The sequence below is a fragment of the Artemia franciscana genome, chromosome 15 (assembly GCF_032884065.1).
Source record: "Artemia franciscana chromosome 15, ASM3288406v1, whole genome shotgun sequence".
Taxonomy (NCBI): Eukaryota; Metazoa; Arthropoda; class Branchiopoda; order Anostraca; family Artemiidae; genus Artemia; species Artemia franciscana.
In genome coordinates this window covers 10787653-10803875 of record NC_088877.1, presented here as the reverse complement: position 1 = coordinate 10803875, position 16223 = coordinate 10787653, and the positions used below count along the sequence as shown (strand labels likewise).

General features: G+C 38.0%; 1 protein-coding gene and 1 long non-coding RNA gene across 2 annotated transcripts in view; one reads left to right on the top strand and one right to left on the bottom strand.

Annotated features, from left to right (window-relative positions):
• Window positions 1-14009, bottom strand: part of LOC136036042 (la-related protein 7-like) — an 80545-nt gene extending 66536 nt beyond the window's left edge. Inside the window, exon 1 of the mRNA XM_065717974.1 lies at window positions 13988-14009. The gene's annotated coding sequence lies outside the window, so the exon portion shown is untranslated. The remainder of the gene's footprint in view (window positions 1-13987) is intronic.
• LOC136036044 (uncharacterized) overlaps window positions 9717-16223 on the top strand; it is a 29887-nt gene continuing 23380 nt past the window's right edge. The window contains exon 1 of the long non-coding RNA XR_010619613.1: window positions 9717-9859. This is a non-coding gene — a long non-coding RNA (uncharacterized LOC136036044). The remainder of the gene's footprint in view (window positions 9860-16223) is intronic.

Below are 16223 nucleotides of genomic sequence, written 5' to 3'. Positions count from 1 at the left end.
GTTGACAAGGAATTCCTTAATACTATATCTGAACTTTATTTAAATTTAACCAAGGGCAATGTTCAATTGTGAGAAGTAGTTAAGCAGCAGACAAAGCAACATCGTTCCATTGTACGTGCCCTGGCAAGAAGCAATAACAAAGGAATAGATTCAAATTTGGAAAAAAACTCTTCTCCGAGCGAGTGGTTGTTTTTTAAACTTTACTGCCAATAGTTACAGGACATGTAAACAATTTTCTGCAGGAAAAAATGGCTAAACCCTACAAATTGGTGTAAGTAGAACTCACCCTTTTACCAATGGAAGACTTTGAGGACAATTTCGGTAAATTCATTAGTGATGAGATTATTGATGATGATAAAAACTACTTTTGATTCAAAATGCACTTCAACGAGTGGGAAAACATAGACCCTATAACCTGAGACCGGTCAATGCAATTGTCATTGATAAAAGGTTACGCCTCAAAGTTCTGGAAAAATAACGCAAAAAAAGGAAAAAATAATTCAACATTATCCAATGATTTGTCAAGTGCTGGAGACCTACTGCCAAACTCATATCATGAACAAAATAAAAGAAGTTCATTGAACAAAATAAAAGAAGTTTATTGGAAGTTCATTGAGGAGATCTTGGTACACTTGACACTTTTCTCTAACAATTTCCCATCGAAAAGGATGGGAGTAGAAGAAGAAATTCAGTGTTGGCGACATAGCAGTCAAATGATTTTATTAAACGGTGGTGAGCAGCAGCAGATCTTCAAGAAATTTACAAAAAAAATTCTTAAGTATATTCATTTCGATTTATCAGCAGTCAACTCAACCAATCGTGCATCAAACCATTTTCTAGATCACACTGCGGTGTTTTTGTGGATAGTGAAGTCCTCCCTTCACAAGAGTCCATATATTCTAGGGTTATAATTTTTTTGTTAGTGTTAAAACTTATTCCAATTGGCAACGCATAGAAGACCCCAAAGAAGTCCACCTGGACCCCGTCCCAAATACTACCAAAAATATTCTACATGCGCCCCATCCTGGAAGGCAGAACTCACTCTCTCCAAGCTCATATGACGGGTTAAATTCAATGGATAAGACAAATATGCTCTTTTTGGATGCTTTTAATATGCTTTTTCGGAATAAGCTCCAAAAAAGAAAACAAATCTCAAAAATAATTCCCCTCCCCTTGCACCAACTCCACCTTCACAAAACCTTGGAATATAATAAAAAATTCTCCTAATACCCCCTTTCAGATAAATAACATAACTCTCAAAAGGGTTGCAGTTTTAAAATGGTTACAGTGAATGTTTTCTTTAAACATTAACCGTGATGAATTTTTGCTAATAGCTCTCCAAGAATCTAAATCAGCAGAGATGCTACTTAACTTAAAAACCCTTCTTAACATCCTAATAAATTCTGCTCTATGGACCCCAAACCACTACCCAACTAAAATAGCTGTAAATAACATCCCTCCAGAAATACCTATACAAGAGCCAAGGGAAGGGCTCTCTGACCGAACTCGTATTCCAATCCCAGTTGCAGCTGTCACCCAACTGGGAAAATCAGATGCTAATGGCCAAAAGTCAAGCAAGTCTGTCTTATTCGCACTTAGAGAAAAAACCGATTTCACCAGCCAGATATTCCTCTTAAGACAAATAAAACCACACAAGCCCTAAAAGCCAAAATCAATCCAGTGTTAAAACTAAAACTATCAATCTAGTCAAAAACTAGAACACACAACAAACAAATATAGTGAAATCTTACAAACCCGTAGTAAATTTAAGAGCTTCCATACCAAAGATATGCTGAAGTGCAAAAATAATCAGCCAACATGCAAATACTACAAAGGCCCCCATGATTCCTCCAATAAAACACTATGCCCTGCTAATGAAAACTAACACTAACACATTAAGTGGCAACAGAAAAAGCTACACTCTACAGCAGCTCTGGGTGAAAATGCAGCCCAATCATGCTAAACTTAATCCTTTGTGAAACCACCCAATTCTAACATTCACAGAACACCCAACCCCAATCTACCCAAAGCAACAAGCATCCCCAAAAGACTTTTTCCTCAAAATCCAGACACATTCCTATAGGAAAAAATTGCCAACTAGCCCTCTCATCCAATGAGAAGAGGTTTGCCTGGCCACCCTTCCCAAGCAGGGATCAATTAGAAGCATAACCAGGAATGAATCCCACATTCATTCATGAGCCGGATGAAGAACCAAATTAGCTAACACTTAATATGCGCCTCTTCCTAATAAACTCTCATGCATATGGTTCATGAACCTACAACAGCCACAGAAAGCAACAATTATAAATAAATCGGGAAACATCTACCTACTAAATCACATGCCTATCCAAGCAAATTGAGATCTTGATTTACTCCTAGCAAAGCTAAGCATTGACTCACACACATCAAACAGTTCGTGGTAGTGCATTTTGAATCAAAAGTAGTTTTTATCATCAGCAATAATCTCATCACTAATGAATTTACCGAAATTGTCCTCAAAGTCTTCCATTGGTAAAAGGGTGAGTTCTACTTGCACCAATTTGTAGGGTTTAGCCATTTTTTCCTGCAGAAAATTATTTACATGTCCTGTAACTATTGGCAGTAAAGTTTAAAAAACAACCACTCGCTCGGAGAACAGTTTTTTTCCAAATTTGAATCTATTCCTTTGTTATTGCTTCTTGCCAGGGCACGTACAATGGAACGATGTTGCTTTGTCTGCTGCTTAACTACTTCTCACAATTGAACATTGCCCTCGGTTAAATTTAAATAAAGTTCAGATATAGGATTAAGGAATTCCTTGTCAACACCATGTTTGAGTATGGATTTCTTAAGTACCGGGTTTGAACTGCTTAGAATGGAAAATAAACGCCCATTTTTATGTTTCTTCAGTATCATGATTGCAACTACTGACCTTTTTTGCTGTTCACTGGAGGATATACGGTAATTTCATTGTCAAAATTATCTGTGACTACAAGAAAATTCTCGGATCCAAAAGAATTTAGCCATAGGGTGTATTTGCTGCCTGATTTTATGCTGAAAGTAGAAATTTTAGATCATCGAGATATATTTGTTTATTGAGAGTTATTAGAGACCTTGAATCACGAACAAACCTGTGAACCAACAATCATTAATGTTGAACACGTCAAGTCCCAGTGTAGCAGCCGCTGGTGGTGGCCGGCCAAAGGTTAGATCCCACTGGCCGGGCACGGGGGCCAAATAAACAATTTTTATTTTAAAGATATATTTTAAAGACAGGTTTGCTATCTGTCCCTGTAAAAAAGCCACAGCAACGGAAACGTCTATAAATGCCTCGGATAAATTATCTTCCCCCCTAATAACGAACCCAGCACGCCCCCGAACACGATTATTGACTTCGAAACAACCAACAAAAATTGGCTTCTGGAACGTGAGAACTATGATTCAGTTATCAAAAACTGAGCAAGTTCTCAGAAAGATGAAGCAATATAATATTGACATACTAGCCCTAAGCAAAATACGTTGGAAAGGTGTAGGCCAAGAAACACTAGATCATGGATATGTACTGTTGTATAGCGGAGAGAACAACCATCATCAGGCAGGTGTAGGACTTATGATGTCCCCTGCAGCATACCAAACAATGCTGAAATGGACTCCACTAAGCGAAAGGATCTTGTTTGCACGATTTGCTACAACACACACTAAGCTTTCTGTCATTGTATGCTATGCTCCTACCAATGAGGCGGATGATGATGTCAAAGATAGCTTCTATGAAACCTTGCAAGGTTTCACCAAAGACATCCCCAAACATGATGTTCTATGTGTTGCTGGTGCTCTGAATGCCAAAGTAGGAGCCGATCGCAAGTACTGTCCGGAAGTCCTAGGACCGCATGGACTTGGCCAGATTAACGAAAATGGTGCATTACTAGTAGACTTCGCGCTAAGTAATAACCTTGTCGTTGGTGGGACACTCTTTGAGCATAAAATTGTGCACAAGTACACATGGAAATTTCCAGATGGCTCAACGCGAAACCAGATTGACCATTTCCTGATCGCCAGAAAGTGGCGTACAAGCCTGTTAGACGTGCGTGGGTATAGAGGAGCAGGCGCCCAGTCGGATCACATACTCATGATCGCCCACATACAGATCAAACTACGTGCCCAAAAGAAGACACAGCAAGATCTGAAGAAACTCTACGACACGGACAAGCTACAGGATCAAAAAATCCGCAGAGATTTCTGTATCTCTTTATGGAACAAATTTAATGCCTTGGCTGTTAAGGCAAATGACTCAGAAAGCGTCGAAGAGAAATGGGAGAAAATAAAAAGTGCATACACGACGCTTGCCGTAGAAAAGCTAGGTTTCCGAAAGAAACCAAAGGAAAGATGGATCTCTGACATAGCATGGAAACTGATTGACAAACGAAAGGCACTCAAGCAAGCTATGCTCATAGATACTACAAGGTGTTCAGGGCTGGCAACAAAACAATTATACAAAGAAAAAGATAAAGAGGTAAAAAAGAATGCAAGAAAGGACAAGAGACAGTTCTTTCAAAAGAAAGCAGCTTTAGCTGAAGAAGCTGCTAGGAAGGGTGACTCCAAGACTGTCTACCGATTGACAAATGAGATGGTAGGAAAACAAAGCAGCCGAATCACCCTTGTCAAGGACGAAAATGGACCAATTATATCTGATCCAGAAAAAATTGACGAGAGATGGGCTTCCCATTTCGAAAAACTTCTGAACAGATCGAGAACTTGTGACCAAGCAAACGTACCTGATATCCCTTTTATGTATTTAGACACCAATGCAGATCCTCCGAGTGCTGAGGAGATCTTGCATGCAGCAAAGAAGTTAAAAAATGGACGAGCCCCAGGTATTGATGGTATTTCAGCAGAAATGCTGAAGTACTCAATTAGTACCTGCATATCCATTTGGCTTTCTCTCTTCACCAAAATATGGATCTTAGGGAAGGTCCCAAGAGATTGGAGCAAAGGCATTATAGTCAAACTCTTCAAAAAGGGAGACTTGACGAACTGCCATAACTGGAGAGGCATCAATCTTCTCCCTGTCTCATCCAAACTATTAGCCTCCGTCATTTTGCAGCGTCTGCGCAAAGCACTAGACGCAACTCTAGGAGAAGAGCAGCATGGTTTCAGACATGATGAACTGCCATAACTGGAGAGGCATCAATCTTCTCCCTGTCTCATCCAAACTATTAGCTGCCGTCATTTTGCAGCGTCTGGGCAAAGCACTAGACGCAACTCTACGAGAAGAGCAGCATGGTTTCAGAACTGGGAGATCCTTTTCTGATCTAATATTTGTACTGAGAATGTTTGTCGAAGAATCAAAAGAATGGAACAAGAAGCTCTACCTCCTATTCATTGACTTTGAAAAGGCATTTGACTCAGTTGACAAAGATTGCTTGTGGAGAGTTTTGAAATACTATGGAATTCCCGAGAAAATAGTAGATATTATTATAGCGCTTTATGAAGAATCGGAATGTTGCGTAAAGACCAAAAACGGTACAACCAGATTTTTCAAGATCATGTCTGGTTTTCGTCAAGGATGTGTACTTTCCCCCATGCTCTTAATAATTATAATAGATTATGCCCTGAGATTCGCATCGGGCTACGGAGTAAAAGTAAACAACAAGGAACTGTTTGATCTGGACTTCGTGGACGACGCTGTCCTTCTCCAAAAGTCTAAAGAACGGATGCAGCAGCTGCTTGACACTATTACCGAGAATGCAGAGAATGTCGGGCTAAAGATAAACATTGACAAATCGAAGAGCATGGCCATCACAACCTCGCCACTTGTTCTCCATTGCAAAAACAAGGATCTAGTACAAGTCCAGGAGTTCAAGTACCTGGGTAGCTGGATTGATTGTGATGGAGAGATCTCGACCAAGATTAAACGCAGAATTGGACAAGCTACAGGTGCCTTCAATAGATTGAAGCCTATTTGGAGAAGTAATAAATATTCAATGCGACTGAAGCTTCGACTCTTCAACAGCAATGTACTCTCAATTCTCCTTTACGCAAGTGAATGTTGGAAAATAAACACCCAGCTTGAAAAAAGGATCCTTGTATTTGAAAATATGAGCCTCAGAAGAATGTTGAATACAAGCTGGCAACATAAAATTACAAATGCAGAAATACGCAGAAAAACAGGTCAACCTCCAGTCATTGAGTTGCTGAAAAGAAGGCGGTGGACATACCTGGGACACGTTCTTCGTATGGAAAAGAGCCACCTTCCTCGAACAACCTATGAATGGAAGCCAGACGGTAGAAGAAAGAGAGGCCGCCCCAAAAATACATTGAGACGAACACATGACCGAGATCTGAGGAGGGCCAGCACCTCACTAATACCTGAATGGGAAGACGTCATCACTGCAGCAATGACCGAGATCTGAGGAGGGCCAGCACCTCACTAATACCTGAACGGGAAGACGTCATCACTGCAGCACCAATGCGAGACGAATGGAGAGGCTTTGTCGACGCCCTATGCGCCACCAATGGCTCTGGAGGAACTAAGGTCTAAGGTAAGGTATCAAGGTCCTGGCGCTTCACTAGCTCCAGATAAATTAAATCGTCCAAATTGGTAAAGTCCATTTGAGAGCTAACGTGCTCACCATTTTCCAAATCATTTAACAAATTTTCAGTTTTGACTTTTAACGGGAGTTAATCAGCATCTTTATAATACAGTTGAGCTTTCCCCTCCTTCCACCATTAGCCGCTACACACATTGTAAAAAATTCTAACATGATTTTTTGGAAATTCTCAAAATTGCTGTACCTTCTGCAATTTTTTTTATTTACTATGACATTTCTTTTTTTTCTATGCAAAAGAACCATATTGGACTCTTTGATGCTGAACGATGTGAAGTTTGGATCGGTAATGATTTGACCACATTCCTTTGGGTTGGTTACAACGTCACAGCGACACCTATTGCGCAAACTCTCGCAGATTTTACCGAAGGCTAAATCTAAAATGAGCTTAACGATTTCTTTTTCAGCCTTCGATTTCGTTTCTGAACGTTTATTGACAAAACCGTCAATATACGTTTTCATATATGCTTTTTGATCAAATTGGAGGGCTCTATAAATTTTTGTTACCCTGAAACCGGTGGCTACACTCCATCTCAAAAGAACATTGTGAACAACAGTATTCTGTTTCAGGTCTAGGTCAGCAATTAGTTTTTGTTTTTGAAGGTGTCCAGTGCTAGAACCCCCATCCTAGAGCAAAGAAACAATATGTCGACTACAAGATGCCTTGGTCACCGGTCTGTTTATGCACAGAAAAATAAAATACTTTACCAAGTCATGAATTTCTAAGGATATTTTACCATAAACTTATAAGAAAGCATCCTTGCGGTCCATTCTCATCAACGGTGGCAATATCAGGGAAATTTAGAGGACAAGGATTGTCAAGCCATTTGTAATTACTACACGGCAAAGCGTATTGGGAATTCGTATCCAGATAAATTGCATCCAACTTTTTACTGGTTCGTTGTCCAGTCAAGTCAGTTTTCAAGATCCGGTCTCCATGAAAAACATACCCTCCCCTCATGGGTCCTTCTACAAATATATGCTCATCCACGTCGGTGGTCAAGCCTATTTCTTGTATGCTGATTTTTAGAATTAAATCCATCACCATACGAGATAATACCCCAAATCAAACCCAAATTCGTGATAGATTTTATCTGTGCTTTGACACACAAAATATAACAACGTCAATATATCTTTTGCTAGGTATATTGTACAATAATCCTCTCCATTTCTATACCCTCCCTTTGCCCAAACTTTTCTTAGCAAACTCGTAGTCGGCAGTGGTGCACTAAAGATTGTGAAGTAAATGATAAAACAATTCGATGGACGGTAATTTTTCCTCACGAACCCTCGAGTTGGAGTTGAAATATTCATACGGATATATGTCTGTATACGTTAATAAATAATTCATTTGACCACTTGGAAAGCGCTGTCATAGGGGGGGGGGACTGTTAAAATCATATTTTTCCTATACTTGAATCAATTGACTTAGGGATTTGGAGAAAGAACTATGTGAGTCTAAAAACGGATTTCATAAAGCATGAATTACCATTATCTATTGTTTTCCATAGGAAATCTAATACTAGCAGCTTCTCAGATGATTTCGGTATGATATTGTTTGAAATATAACCATCTACCCATGCACCATCTACAACTTCACCTTTTTATAAACGTGCCAACGCTGATAAAAGGAATTTCAATTCATAATTTGAATTGTGTATGTAGACAGATAGACAGAATTGTTGTTTAACATTTAAATTATATGATTTATGAGCCATTGCGTGAAAGTTGCTGCCCCCTGATTCAGTTGGACTGCTTAAATAATCATGATCGCAAACTGACATCCCTCCCACTATCTTAAAAAAAATCACTCTTACAAACCCAAGACATTTTCTGAATTTCAATGGACAGCTCCTCCTCTGGTGATAGAGTCATAGTAAAATTTATAGGGCCCAACCATAAAATCGGCTTATTTGCTGTTTTGATAAGTACACTCATGCCTGCGTCTATTCAATTTTCACCATCCAGTGTCTCAAAAACCTCTACCAATTGTACCGTATAACTCAATTCTTTTTGCGCATGGGCATAAGAGACTTCAATGGCTTCATGTTCTTTGACAAGGATTTAAACTATATCGATTGCACGCATCCATGAGTGTAGCTTTGCAGTCTAATTCCACCTTGTCACTCTGTAGGAGTGAATTTTGAAACTTGTTGAAACGCGAGATTGCCTTGTCACTGTTAACCATTTTCACTGATTGATACCCTAGACACTTACAGTGTCTTATATGATACTTCAGCTTTAATTTAGTAAGAAATATGGAGAAAACATTGAAAAATAAGAGCAAGCACTTCGTTGATTTGATTTTCCCTTACCCATAACCTGATTAATATATGTTATTTGATTAAAATGTTCAATTGAATCAGGTTCCCTAGTAGGCGTGTAAAGAAGCCATAACTAGCGCTTCACTGATTCAATGGATAGAGGCCGAACTGGATATATTTAGTGTTCACCCTCCTCAAATTCTATATTATATTGTGAAAGATTATAACCAGTCTTTAATGCTCATTAGCCCGCTCAAAAAACCTATTCCCTTAAGTGTTACTGGATATCGACCATTTAAACTACTAAAATCTACTTTTGAGAACTTTGCCCCACCCTCATTAACTGCCAGTTCGTCCAAACGTTTCTTAGCAACATCCCTTAACAGGGTTTGTGGGATGCTATAAGGAGTGAATATTTGGAACACTGAAGCCCAGTCTCGAAACAAATTTGTTTTACACCTTTGCAACCCTCTAAATCTGAACTATACAAAGTTTGGCAATACAGGGAGCATTGCAGTGTTTTCCTCTGTCACAACACCACTGCCAGTTTCTCCTGCCTCACCATCAGTATGTTTAAGAAGGGTAGAGCACTGGGTGAAATTCTCGTGCTCATTTATCAATTTCCCAAGTGCTTCACGAGCGGCGGGTTTAACCCAGATATTGCCAGTCTTTTGGTCAATGACCCATGTTTGAACAGGGGTGATCTCCATCAAAATATATTGGGGCGTCACAATTGTTTTCTCCAAAGTAATCTTTCAGAAAATTATCATTCTAATCTTGGTTGTTGTTATCAGAGGGAGAGTCGATATGGAGATTATCATAAAATACATTATCAGTACTCAAATCTCCAAAGCAATCTTTCAGTTGTTTATCATACCATTCTAAATCAATATTATCGAAAGGATAGTCAATATCATGATTATCTTGAAGTTATACTTGTTGTGTTAAGATAAATATCTTTATTTCGTCAAAGAGGTTATATTAGCCCCTGAGTTGGTGGTGACAATAGAGGTAGGTTAAACTAGAATAATAGCTGTGGAAGTCATTTTCTTTTAAAATTGGTACGGTTTTATAAAGGTAAAAAAAGAATATTAACATGCTGCATTTCTATATCATTTAAAACTTATTCATAGTAAATAAATATAAAATTATTAACACAAAAACACAGAACAGTAATTAGCTATTTCAAACATGGCTTAGTTTAAAATCATTTGTTGAAAAATGAGCTACGAAAGTGTGTTTATATGTTTTCTACAATGAAAAATTGGATTTTTATATTAATTAGAGGAGAAATTTTTGAGTAGGCATAAAATTTCTTTTAGGCTGTGGATTTTAGTAACTTAAAAAATTTTATAAGCCCATTGTGATAATAGGAAAAGATATGAGAACCAATTCTGCCCAGTAAACGAGAAATAAAATCCGAAAGTAGCTTACATCTGAAGCAGAAGGTATATCTTGAATCCGTTTATTCGTTTTTTATTATACTGATAATCAATACTGATAATAATCTTGCATTCTCAAGAACCTTTATCCAAAAAACTGTGTCAATAGAACGTTCATTTTAACTTCTTTGTATTCGTCCTCTTAAGTTGTACGACCTGACTATGCAAATTATATTCCCGTTTGAATACAGGCTAAATATGCTAATGAACGCTCATATTTATAGAAGATCTTTAGAGCCTCTGGCACACCTGTTGGAATATATGAATTTTGTTCTTGTTTAAATATAGGCAATATGTACCGTCTGTAATATGCCAGTAAGGTGTATCGTTCAAAGTATAGGCAATCTTTAGAGCCTCATGCGTGCAATTAATGCCTGTTACAGGGGTACTACTCCTGTGATGCTAGAAAATTGTAAGATGGCCCTTTTGGTTGTAAATCGAAAGTGCTAATGCCTTTTTAAATGACCAAAAAGATTGAAGGGCAACTAGCCCCCCTTGGCCTGCCTTTCCTACAAATGTTAAATCAAAATTTTTAGATTGCCAATTGATTCTGTATAGTTGAAATGTCAAAAAGCTCTGCCTTCGGGTATGACATGAACACCTTAGTTCCTTAGAAAAGGGCTGCAAGTTACGTAATTTGTCAATTGTTAATGTATGGCATATTTTATAGACACACGGACAGTTTTTGGAGGGGATTTTTGAAGAGAAAACTTTTCGTAAGGAAGTAAGCCTAGCGGGAATTTACCATTTTAAATTCTACAAGGAGGGGCAAAGATAATTTCATGGTATGATTGCTCCTTACGCTAAATTTGGATCTTCCTCTTTTGAAGTCTGAATTTTCAAAGCTGAGCCCTCGCTCATTACGCTAATTTTTTTGTTGGAATCCTTTAAGAAAGGCTGGCCAAACACAAAGCTCATAGAATTTGAATGAGCAGGATGATAGGCATTGTAATAGCGCTGCCTAAGTAAAGTATTATTCTTAAGTATTTTTTTGGTCTTAGACCAGGGCAATTCGTATCAAAAGAATTATCGTAGAAACTTCAAAAATGGCTAATTTTATAAAAGATTGAAAGAGCTAGAGCCATTTTTAGTTATCGAGAGGGATTGGAGAGTGACTAACCCCTCCCCAAGCCCACCATTTCTCCAAGCACATCCAATCAAAATTTAGAGATAGTAATTTTGTTCAACGTTGTTGAAAGGTCCAGAAATTATGTCTTTGACGATGATCACCCCCCACACCCCTCACCTGGTGGCATAAAAGGCTTTTACAGGAAGTATTTTGATAAAAACCTCGAAAAGGGCTCATTTGAGTGGAAATTGAAAAGACTAGTGCCCTTTTTAATAGTCAAATGTTCTCGGAGGGTGAATGGCCCCAACAACCGTCATTTCGCCAAACGCTTCCCGTCAAAGTTTTGATACAGCTATTTTGTTCAAATTAATTGAAAGGTCTGGAAATTTTATCTTTGAAGATTACACCCCCCCTCCTCACACAGCCTTCATTACAAGGGTTGTAAGTTATGCCCTTCGGCCATATAAGGTTCTTCTACAAAGCATTGTCGTAGAAATTTCATAAAGGACTCATTTGACCGAAAGTTGAGAGGACTACTCTCCTTTTTGTTATTCGAAAGTGATAAAAGGACGAATACCCCCCCCCCCTTCCCCCATGCTCAACATTTCCCAAAACACTTTTCATCGAAATTTTGAGAAACCATTTTGTTCAACGTAGTTGAAAGGTCTAAAAATTATGTCTTTAAGAATGACAAATCCCCCAACCCTCAGGGCAAGGCTAGCCCACCCTCCGCCCTTCTCCCACTATTCCTCTTCACCAAACGAATCGGATCAAAATTTGAAGATAAATATTTTGCTCAAAATAGCTCAAAAACATATAACAATGCTTCTAGGGTTGACATAACTGCCCAATACCCTGGGGTTAGGGTTATAAGTCATGTCCTGGGGTCATATAAGGTTTTTGTGGAACATATGATCGTATAAACGTCGGATGGGGCTTATTTGATTTGAAATTGGAAGTTATAGTGCTCTTTTTAAGAGTCAAAAGTGATTTGAGAGTAACGGGCCCCCCACGCTCATCATTTCCCCAAAGACATCCAATGAAAATTGGAGATAGAAATTTTATCCATTTTAGTTTAAGTGTCTGGAAATTATGCTTTTTAGGAAGACCTCCCCCTCCCCACTGCTCTTAGGGCAAGTGCTGTAAATTATATACCAGAGCATATAAGATTCTTATATAAAGCGTGGTCATATATACTTTGGCAGGGACACATTAGGCTGGTAATGTGAATTTCTAGTGCTCTTTTTAAGAGTCAAAGTGATCAAAGGGCAGCTACCTTCCCCCCCCCCCCCAAACCTCGTGCTTTCCCGAAATACATCTAATGAAAAGATTTAGACGGTATTTTATTCAAAATAGTCCAAAGATCATATAAGAAGGCTCTTCAAGTTGATTCAAATTACCAGAGCTTAGGGCAAGGGTAGTAAATTATACCGCTTGGCGTTTAAGGTTTTTACAGAAAGGGTGGTTGTTTGACTTTAGAAGAGGCTCATTTGGTTGAGAATTGGAAGTTCTAGCTCCTTTTAAGGCGTCAAAATGGATTGAGGGCATTTATCCCCCCCCCTCCTCGATAACCCCTATTTTCAGAAAAATCATCTAATTGAAATTATGAGAAAGCGATTTTAGTCACCATAGACAATTCTAATACTTATTCAAAATCCTCAAATATTTCTAATATAATCAGATTTATTTTAACCGTGTGTATTTCTTTTCATGAAAACTAAACCCCAAGTTTCATAAATGATCAAATATTAATAAAAAAAATCAAACGTATTTTATCCGTGTATATTCTTATTCCCGAAAACTAAAGCTCAAGTTTCTTAAATGCTCAAATATTTTCAATAACATTTAATATTTTTAACCGTGTGCAGTCCTTTTTATGGCACTTGGTATTAACCAAGTGACATATAGCAATCGCAAATTCTGTCGGTCTGTCTGTCGGTCGCTGTTTTGCAACTTTAGGCACTTCCAGGTAAGCTAGGACGATGAAATTTGGCAAGCGTATCAGGGTCCAGACCAGATTAAATAAGAAATAGTCTTTTTCCCGATTTTACCATCTGGGGGGGAGTGGGGGGCCAGTTAATTCGGAAAAAAATAGAAAAAATGAAGTATTTTTTACTTATGAGCGGGTGATGAGATCTTAATGAAATTTGATGTTTGGAATGATACTGTGTCTCAGAGCTCTTATTTTAAATCCTAACTGGATCTGATGACATTGGGGGAGTTGGAGGGGGGAAACCTAAAATCTTGGAAAACACTTAAAGTGGAGGGATCGGGATGAAACTTGATGGGAAAAATAAGCACAAGTCCCAGATACATGATTGACATAATCGGAACGGATCCGCTCTCTTTGGGGTAGTTGGGGGGGGGGGTAATTCTGAAAAATTAGAAAAAATGAGGTATTTTCATTGCTCATAGACTATTTGATGATAGTTAACGTGGCATTCATTATGCGATATGTGTCGAGGATATCCAGCTCCATAGCTTGTAGTTAACGACTCAGAGATTTCGTTCGTAAAAGTAATGCCCTCATGAACAACATTTGCGCAATAAACTAGTAATTAATACATTTAGAACCCCGTTGGACTTAGATTTTATGTCGGAAACAAGGGTATGCAAATTTGCCCTTACCTTCGGCAGTGCTTCAATTATTGGAAGAACGCTCCATAGAGCATCAAGTGATTCCGATCTTAAAGTTCGCCTTGGTCTTTGTAATACACAAGTGCACTTTACTGAAAAAAAATAATGACGTTGATTGTCAATTTCATATATATATACACTGATCTTTATTCCTTAAATTTTCAGAATCTATTATTTATTAAAGTAAAAAAGTAAAAACATTTAAAATATATTTTGTTTTCAGTAAAGACTAAATTATATTCTGGTCTTTAGAAGGCATGGGGGGTGCCAGCGCTACTCATGATAATTTTTGCTCGTTTTGAGTTTGACCCGGTTATTTACTGCAATTTCTGTTTGTTTCAGACGTCATTTATTTATTGATGGTTATCCGTGGTAGTTTTACGTTTGGAACATTATTTGACCTTATTTCTATTCATTTTAGGTTAAATGGAGCTCTTTCCCTTTCTTTGAAAAACTTTTTTTGTGGAAAGTCTTTGCAATGAATTAGTAGCCCTAGCGGTAGTACAAGTAGCAGTAGTAGATTTATTGTATTGCTTCTTGGTCAGTTGAAGACGCCTCTCATCAATTCCTTGACGTTTAAGCTCAATACAATTAGCCATTGCTATAACATTAGTGATATGTCCTTCTGGTTACCTGAATGTGCATATGCTTTTCGGTGTTTTCATCTCAATGCTCTTAGCCTTACAAGTAGTTGTAATAGAAGTAGCAGTTTTCCGTGGGAAGGAATAAATTTACCGTGGAAGGGGAGCCAAATTTCATTAAGTTTAGTTTTACCCATCAAAAGGTACAAGCCTGAGAAAATGCGCATAATTTTCAAAAATATGGGGAGCACCCCCTACAAGTCAAGAAATCTTAACTAAAATCGTATAACCAGATTCAGTCAATCCAAGGACCCTATTGTAAAAGTTCAATCTCTCATCTTCAAAAATGTAGAATTTTTTCTTGTGCCAGAAGAAAGATAGCGGATGTGTTTTTTATATTTGTTATCTTTTTTAAGGGTGGCCGATAGTTTTAGAATATCGGGGCTCAAAAAAAAAATATTTTATTTTTAGAATAAAGGTGAACGGAACTTAACATGTTCACTTTTTAAGTGACCAAGAACAGTGGAGGGCAACTAGCCCCCCCCCCTCTCAACCGATTTCTTTCCTCAAAGTGATCTGATCAAAATTTTGAGACAGCCATATTTTTCAGTACAGTTGAAAGACCCAATAGCTATGCCTTTGGTGATAACATACCCCCCCCCCAGAGCCCGTGGGGTCTTTATAAAAGTTCTTATGTTATAAAAGCTGCTCATTGTTTACGTATAGTATTTGTTTTTGCGAAGTATATATAAATATTCCGAATGGGAGGAAGGGTGAATTTTTTGTTGGGCAGATTTTTTTAGGGGATAATTTTCATGAAGAGGAAAGCTTCAGTGGGGTGAGCTTCCCATGAGAAATTTTACACTGGGGAAATTTGCCAGAATTTCTACACGAATTTCTTTTATTAATTATAACTTTTTCTTTTCCGACTCAATTTTACATGTGGAGATGTTAACCCTTAACCCCCTCGTCCAGGGGGGAATTTTTACCGGGTTGTAGTTGTCAAGAGTATCATTCCGTAAGGAGGGTGGGAATTTTCCACGGGAGAAATTCTCTCCCGGGGGCTTTTCCTCCTCAACGCCCCGCTCTTTACGCTAAAGTTTTTACCTGTTTTAAAATATAGAGTTAAGAGAAAGAGTCAAACTTTAGCGTAAAGAGCGGGGCGTTAAGGAGGAAAATCCCCTTTCATATACGGAGTAATTTCTGTTCGTTTTAAGTTTTAATGTCGCTCCTTTCTTTCATTTAAAAAACTTGTTTTTTTTTTGTTTAATCACATATGAAATTGACCTGAAGTTCACCCCGAACTGGTCAATAACCATATTGCCTTTTAAAGTTAACATAACTAATGGACTTGTAGAAAATTTGCGAAGGTCAAGGGCTTAAACGAATGAAATGATGTTAGACAAACAGGCATTGAAGCTAGCTCTTCCATATTCCGATTACTTCATTTACGTACTTAAAGCAGAAAATATCCTTAAGCAGGTATAATTTAATGCAAAGATCTATAGTTTCGCTCGGATCATTTGAGCTTTTTAAAGTTTCTCGATCTTGCTCTTGTTAAGACTATTCTGATTTTCGCCAGTTTAAAAACTTTATTTAATTGCAACAATTGAATGAGCACAACCCATATCCATCTTTGTCTCACA